This window comes from Tachyglossus aculeatus (genome assembly GCF_015852505.1).
Source record: "Tachyglossus aculeatus isolate mTacAcu1 chromosome 12 unlocalized genomic scaffold, mTacAcu1.pri SUPER_6_unloc_2, whole genome shotgun sequence".
In the NCBI taxonomy this organism is placed as follows: Eukaryota; Metazoa; Chordata; class Mammalia; order Monotremata; family Tachyglossidae; genus Tachyglossus; species Tachyglossus aculeatus.
In genome coordinates, this window is record NW_024044829.1 from 6,417,088 (window position 1) to 6,424,898 (window position 7,811).

The window sequence follows — 7,811 nt, forward strand, 5'->3', positions numbered from 1 at the left end:
TAAGAGATGTAAGTCAGGCAAGCAAGTGAGCAATCTCTTTTGCTTGAAATACACAGACAAATGAGCTGGAAAATTTCCCTCCAAAATTTTCTGAAAATTTTTCTCAGCTATCTCCTCTAAATCACCAGTGGATATTTGATTGCAAGGTTCTGGTGATTGGCAATTTGATGATGATCATAAGGGGAACAGAAAAGATTTCTCTTTTGGGATCAAAATCCAGTGAAAATATGTTTTTCCTTCCTTACATCTGTATTCATTTTTCTAAAGCAAAATTCAGTTTGGCATAATCTTGGGCAAACCTTCCGCTAGGGGAGACTGGTCATACTCCCATGAGGCTGATTGGACAGAATGTCATGAGGTTCCTGAATATCTGCAGAAACCAGTTTAAATGTGAGAAGAGAAACAGTGAACCTAATGACTCTGCTTCATGGCAGACCTAGAGCAAGGATGGACAAATCGAGTCAGGTAGAGACGTTTGTCACAGTTCGGGCAAACTATATTCTTTCTGACTGACCTGGAGAAGTCACCAAGTTTTTAGTGCACTTAGAAGTCCTCCTTCATAAAGGATCCAGATGTTCTGAGAGGAGGATCTTGAGCTAATATTGCAGAGAAAGATTGGCAATCAAAGGAAATTGGACTAAAATTCATTGCTGCTCTAAATCCAGACTTTACTCCAAGAAAAGAGATCTCAGATCAAGTTTGGGTTTATCCAGAAGCCACCTGGGATGCTATGGAATCTCAGACCTGGTGCTTTTCTAGTTTCTAGGATTTTGTATCTTTGTTAGGGGTAAGAAAACGAAGCTGAGAAACATGGTTGTGGCTGGAATGGAGTGGCCACCAGTTCCATGTTAACCGTGTTAGGCTTGTGTCTGTTCTACCTCAAGGAGACTGTAACTGGGGCAAGCCGTTGCTGGAGTTAGGTGAACAGGGAACAGAGGAAGAAATCCACATCTACAAAGGCACAGGAAGTGAGCATTTGGATGGGTCTTTAATCACTCCTCCCAAGCAAAAGAAGTCACACTTTGTTTTTATCTTGGAGCAATCAGGATACTATAAATTGATCAATTTACTGAGCACCTACTGTGTGCAGAGCACTGTACTAAGCACTTGGGAGAGTACAATTGAATTACCAGACATGGTCCTTGCCCTTAAGGAGCTTGCATTTTAGCAAGGAAAATAGATACTGAAACAATGTAGAGAGAGGAGGAAAGAGCCAAAGGGGAGGTCTACATGAATTAATGCTTGAAGAATTTATTATAGAAGATATGGACATAAGTGTTATGGAAGCTTGAATTTGTAGGTACTCCGATGGCACCGAAGTGCTGAGATGGCAATTGAAAGAAACATAGCCTGAAGAGAGGAAATAATTAATCAGAGTTGATCTCTTTATCAGAGATATGATTTCAGTAACACTTTGAAATTGGGAAGTTGGAGGACGAGGGGGAGAAGGTTCTGTAGGATTTGCAGAGGAAGAGAGTTCCAGGCAGAAAGAAAAAACATGAGAAAGTGATCCCCAGCGGAAGACAAAAGAATGCAGCACCGTCTGGGAGGAGCGAAGAGTGCTCTTTGGGTGCACTGAGGAAAGAGAGTGGATAAGTAGGAAGGACAGAGTTTATTGAGTGTTTCAAAACCAGTGATTAGGAGTCACTACTTAATGTGGAGAGGACTGAAAAACCATTGGAAGTTTTTGAGGAGTAGAGAGATGTGGCAGAACAACATATTAAAAAATCAACATTTTAGAGAACCAGTTTGGCCTAATGGATAGATCACGGGTCTGGAAGTCAGAAGGAGTTCTAATCCCTGCCCTGCCTTTAGCTTGCTATGAGACCTTGGGCAAGTCACTTCAATTCTTTGTGCCTCAATTACCTCATCTGTAAAAAGGGGATTAAGACTGTGAGACCACTTTGGGACATGAATTGTGTCCAACCTGATTAGAAAGTATCTATCCCAGCACTTGGTATAGTGCCTGGCACATAGTAAACACATAACAAATACAATAAAAAATAAATGCTGGGCTCAGAATGAAATATGGATAGGAGAGGAGAGTGACTGATGCAGCTGTCAATCTATGAGTATGTCTCTGAGAGGGAATATGTCGCCTGCTACTAGCTAAAGTAGTTCAGCAAATGTCCTATTGAGGATGGCAGACAATACTACAAACATCGTAGGAAATTATCCACTTTGATATTATACATTTAACGAATATATCTCTTCCATTCTGGCTGATCATGACTTCAATTACTTTTTTTTCATCTCACTGAAAGGAATTTTATTCTAACTCTTATTGGCCAGCATTTTTCTCTAATGATGATCATGTCTGGACACTGTAAAGTCCATATGAATGCCTGTTTCTCCTTCATGTGATTATATCAAGGCAGCTAATTGGAAAACCACTTATTTAGGGTACCAATAAGCACCATAAAACTGTGAATAAAATTAGGAATTGAACTTATTTGTTCCAAATCCAAAACCAGCTTTGAATCGACTCCAGGGAATAGTTATGTTTCCTATTGGAAATCTCAGGTGCACAAAAATGCCTTTTTCACTGCATTTATATTTGGCCCTTCAGAATATTGCCCATATTTTTCCTTTCCCAAGCACTCAGTAACCAACCAATCAACCACATTTATTAAGTGTTTGCTGAAAGTAGAGTACTGTACTAAGCGCTTGGGAGAGTGCAGTATAGCAGAGTTAATAGATATGTTCCCTACCCACAATGGGTTTGCAGGCTAGAGGGAGAGACAGACAATATAATAATAATAATAATAATAATAATAATAATAATAATAATAATAATAATGATATTTGTTAAGTGCTTACTATGTGCCAAGCACTGTTCTAAGTGCTGGGGCACATACAAATAAATAAATTACAGTTATGTACATAAATTCTGTGAATCTGAGCAATGCAAATCCACATGCAAAGGTGACAGAAAGGAGAGTGGTAAAGGGGGAAATCAGGACTTATTCACGAAAATCCTCTTGGAGATGTGCCTTCAACGAGGCTTTGAAGGTGGGGATAGTGATTGTCTGTTGAATATGAAGAGGAAGTGCAACCAGGATAGAGGCAGAATATGGGCAAGAGGTAGGCAACGAGATAGACGAGATCAAGGTACAGTGAGTAGGTTGGCACGAGAGGGGAGAAGTGTCTGGGCTGGGTTAGAGTAGGAAGTATTGAGGTAATAATAATAATAATGGCATTTATTAAGCGGTTACTATATTTAAAGCACTGTTTTAAGCACTGGGGAGGTTATAAGGTGACCAGGGTGTCCCACGTGGGGCTCAGAGTCTTAATCCTCATTTTACAGATGAGATAACTGAGGCCCAGAGAAGTTATTTTTAGACTGTGAGACCACTGTTGGGTAGGGACTGTCTCTATATGTTGTCAACTTATATTTCCCGAGCGCTTAGTACAGTGCTCTGCACACAGTAAGCACTCAATAAATATGATTGATTGATTGAGTGATTGATTGATTATTTGACTTGCCCAAAGTCACACAGCTGACAATTGGTGGAGCAGGGATTTGAACCCATGACCTCTGACTCCAAAGCCCGGGCTCTTTCCACTGAGCCACGCTGCTTCCCCAGGTAAGGTAGGAAGGGGCAAGATGATTAGGTGCTTTAAAGCTGATGGTAAGGAGTTCCTGTTTGACGTGGAAGTTCTTGAAGAGTGGGGAATCATGGACTGAATGTTTTTTGTAGAAAGGTAGTCTGGGCAACATAATGAAGTATGGATTAGAGTGGAGAGAAATGGGAGGCAGGGAGGTTGGAAAGAAGAAGAATACAGTGATCAAGATGGGATAGCACAGTATTTGAATTAACATGGTAACAGTTTGGATGGAGAGGAAAAGGCAGATTTTAACGATGTTGTAAAGGTTGGACAAACAGGATTTAGTGACAGATTGAATATGTGAGTTGAATGAGAGAGTTGAGTCGAGGATAACACCAAGGTTATGAGCTCGTGAGGCAGGAAGGATGGTAGTGTTGTGTACAGTGATGGGAAAATCATGGGGAGGACAGAGTTCGGGTGGGAAAATAAGATAGTGCTGTTTTGGACATGTTACATTTGAGGTGTCGGTGGTACATCTAAGTAGAGATGTCTTGAAGGCAGAAGCAAATATGAGACAGCAGAGGAGAGGGATCTGGGTTGGAGATGTAGATCTGGGAAACTTTCACATAGAGATGGTAGGTAGTTGGAGCCATGGAAGCAAATGAGTGGGAGTGGGTGTAGATGGACAATAGTAGGGGACCCAGATCGGAACCCTGAGGGACCCCAACAGTTAGAGGATGTGAGACAGAGGAGGAGCCTGTGAAAGCGACGGAGACTGAGTGGTCAGAGAGATAGGAGGAGAACCAGGAGTACCAGGACAATAGACATTCAACACATGGATTGATTGAGTGAGTGCTTAGTACAGTGTTCTGCACACAGTAAGCACTCAATAAATACAATTGAATGAATGAGTGACTGATTGATGTAAACAGTGGGTGGGCATTGAAAGTTTGAAAGAAAGGTTGCAGGATATAGGATACAAGGAATCTAAGGAGTTGAGAATTATTTGTTAAAGAGGGAGAACAGGAAGTGGGGAGGGGCAAGGGCAATGCTTTAAAAGAAGAGTACTACACATCTCCAAGTTTTTGTCTGGGAAGCAGAAGCCCAAGACGGAATTGAGTAGAAACGTATGCCTGGAAGGAAAGGAGTTAACTCCCAGGTATGTTACTTGTTGTGACTGTCCTTTTTTCTGAGAGGACTACTCTCCCCATCTTCAAATCCCTTCTAAAATCAGGTCACCTCCATGAGGCTTTTCCTGACTATGCCCCCACTTCTCCAATTTTTCCTCTCTTCTGCATTACCTGCGCTTGGATCTCTACCCTTTCAGCACTTTGACATTCATCCCAGCCCCACAGCACTAATGGGCATAATCATCTATCCTTTATTTTAATGTCTACCTCCTCCTCCATTTTGTAAGCTACCTGTGGGCAGGGATCATGTCTACTTACTCTAGTCAGTTAATCATATTTATTGAGCATTTAGTATATGCAGAGTACTATACTAAGCGCTTGGGAGAGTAGAATATAGCAATATGACAGACACATTCCCTGCTCACAACGAGTTTGCAATCTCTATTGTATTGTATTCTCCCAGGTATTGAATGCAGCACTCCAGGCATTCAATAAATACCATTGATTGAATGGTTGATTGATAATAGAACAAGAAAGAGAATCCAGTATGTTAATTCAATAATTAAACCCTTCATTTTGAGAATAAAAAAGCAGAGAGATTGTAGTCTTATGGATTACGAACGTTTTCAGGAATACTTGTGGCTATTTGTTTCCTCTCACCAATAGAACCCATTACCTATAAGGGAGTCTCTCTCAAGCGGAATCACAGAAGCAGGGTAGACTGAAAGAGGAACGTTTAGTTATCCTAACATGTGCCACAAGATGCATTCACAGTGAGAGGAGGGAATAAATTTAACCTAACAGTAAGTACCCCTTGTCTACTAAAAGAAACAGTTTTCTAAAGAAAACAATTCAACAAGCCTATTCGTGGCTTAGTGGAAAGAGCACGGGCTTGAGAGTCAGAAGTCGTGGGTTCTAATCCCAGCTCTACCACTTCTCAGCCGAGTGATTTTGGGCAATGCACTTAACTTCTCTGTGCCTCAGTACCTCATTTGTAAAATGGGGATTAAGACTGAGAACTCGGGACAACCTGATCACCTTGTATCTGCTGCAGTGCTTAGAACAGTGCTTGGCTCATAGTAAGTGCTTTACAAATGTCATTATTATTATTATCATTATGATCATTTCTCAGTAAAGAAAAATGGCTTCTGTCGGGAGCTCCAGTGTGCTATGAAATCCATCAGTCAATCGATTACATTTATTGAGCACTTGCTGTGTGCAGAGCACTGATGATGATGCTATTTGTTATGTGCTTAATTTGTGCCAAGCACTGTTCTAAGCGCTGGGGTAGATACACGGTAATCATGTTATCCCACATGGGGCTCACTGTCTTCATCCCCATTTTCCAGATGGGGGAACTGAGGCACAAAGGACATGAGTGACTTGCCCAGGGTCACACTGCTGACAAGTGGCAGAGCTGAGATTAGAACTCATGACCTCTAACTCCCAAGCCCATGCTCTTTCCAGTAGGCCACACTGCTGCTCAAGTACTCTACTAAGTGCTTAGAAAAATACAATACAACAGAGTTGGTAGACATGTTCCCTGCTCACAGTGAGCTCAATTATAAATAAATAAATTGCAGGTAGATACATAAGTTCTATGGGGCTAAGGGAGGGGTGAATAAAGGGTGAAAATCCAAGTGAAATGCTACCAATGGTACTAGCCATGCTGGTTGACAAGCTCTGAACTAAGTGCATAGAACACTGGATTCAGCATGTCTAAGCACTTAGTATAGCACTCTGCACAGAGTAAACACTCAGTGAATACCATTGATTGATTTATAACCCTTGGCTGATGGTGGGATATAACGCAAGTTACTTGGCTTGGTTTTTCTTTTTGTCGAATGGTACCGAGGTGTTTTAAGAATGAGTGAAATATTAGGTAGTAGAAATAAAGCATCTTGGGTTACATGGGAAAAAAAAACAGTACTAAAGAAATTCAATTATCTTTATCTTTTCAGGTAAACCAGTTCTCTGTCGTGCAAGCTCTCTGGTATGTCCATCACCAACACTGAATCGATGGAAAAAGCAACAATGTGACCAAATCCATTCTCCTGGGACTTACTCAGAATCCAGAGTTGCAGAAACCTTTGTTTTGTTCCTAATCATCTATCTGGTAACTCTTTTGGGAAACCTGCTTATGGTCATAACCATCAAGGCCAGCCAAAATCTCAGCTCCCCATGTACTACTTCCTCCCATACTTATCTTTCATAGATGCCATCTACTCATTCATTCATTCATCCAATCGTATTTATTGAGTGCTCACTGTGTGCAGAGCACTGTACTAAGCGCTTGGGAAGTACAAGTTGGCAACATATAGAGACGGTCCCTTACCCAACAGCGGGCTCACAATCTAGAATTATTCTGTTATTATTCTAATAATAAATAAATAAATAAATAAATAAATAAATAAGTACTCCTCTTCCAGTACTCCAAAAATGATTGTAGACAGTCTGTCTGCCAGGAAAGTCATCTCTTATGATGGCTGTACGGTCCAGCTCTTTGTATTTCACTTTTTTGGGGGGACAGAGGCCATCCTTCCCATTTTGATGGCCTATGACCGTTAAGTGGCCATCTGCAAACCTCTGCACTATCTGATCATTATGAACCAGCAGATGTGTATCCTAATGGTGGGGGTGGCCTGGGTAGTGGGCTTCTTTTATTCAATAATTCAGATTCTCTTCCTACTCCGGCTACCCTTCTGTGGTCCCAATGTCAATTATTATTTTCTCTGTCACATGTACACTGTGTTGGAACTTGCCTGCACAGACACCTATGTCGTGGGCCTGTCAGTGGCTGCCAACGGCGGCCTTATCTACACTCTCTGTTTCCTCATGTTGGTAATCTCCTACCTTGTCATCTTGAACTCCCTAAGTAATAGTTCAGAGGGAAGGCACAAAGTCCTCTCCACCTGTGGCTCTCACATCATAGTCTTCACGCGGTTCTTTGTTCCCTGTATCTTCACCTACATGAGGCCTGTCTCACCCTTCCCCAAGGATAAAGCAGTGGCCGTACTCTATGTTTTCATTACTCCCATGTTAAACCCCTTGATCTACACCATGAGAAATGCGGAGGTGAAAAATGCCATGAGGAAGTTATGGAGACAAATAATGACTTCAGGACAGCAGTGA

General features: G+C 41.5%; 1 pseudogene; it reads left to right on the forward strand.

Moving 5' to 3' along the window:
- Positions 1-329: 329 nt before the first annotated feature.
- On the forward strand, positions 330-7,811 carry LOC119921299 (annotated as a pseudogene).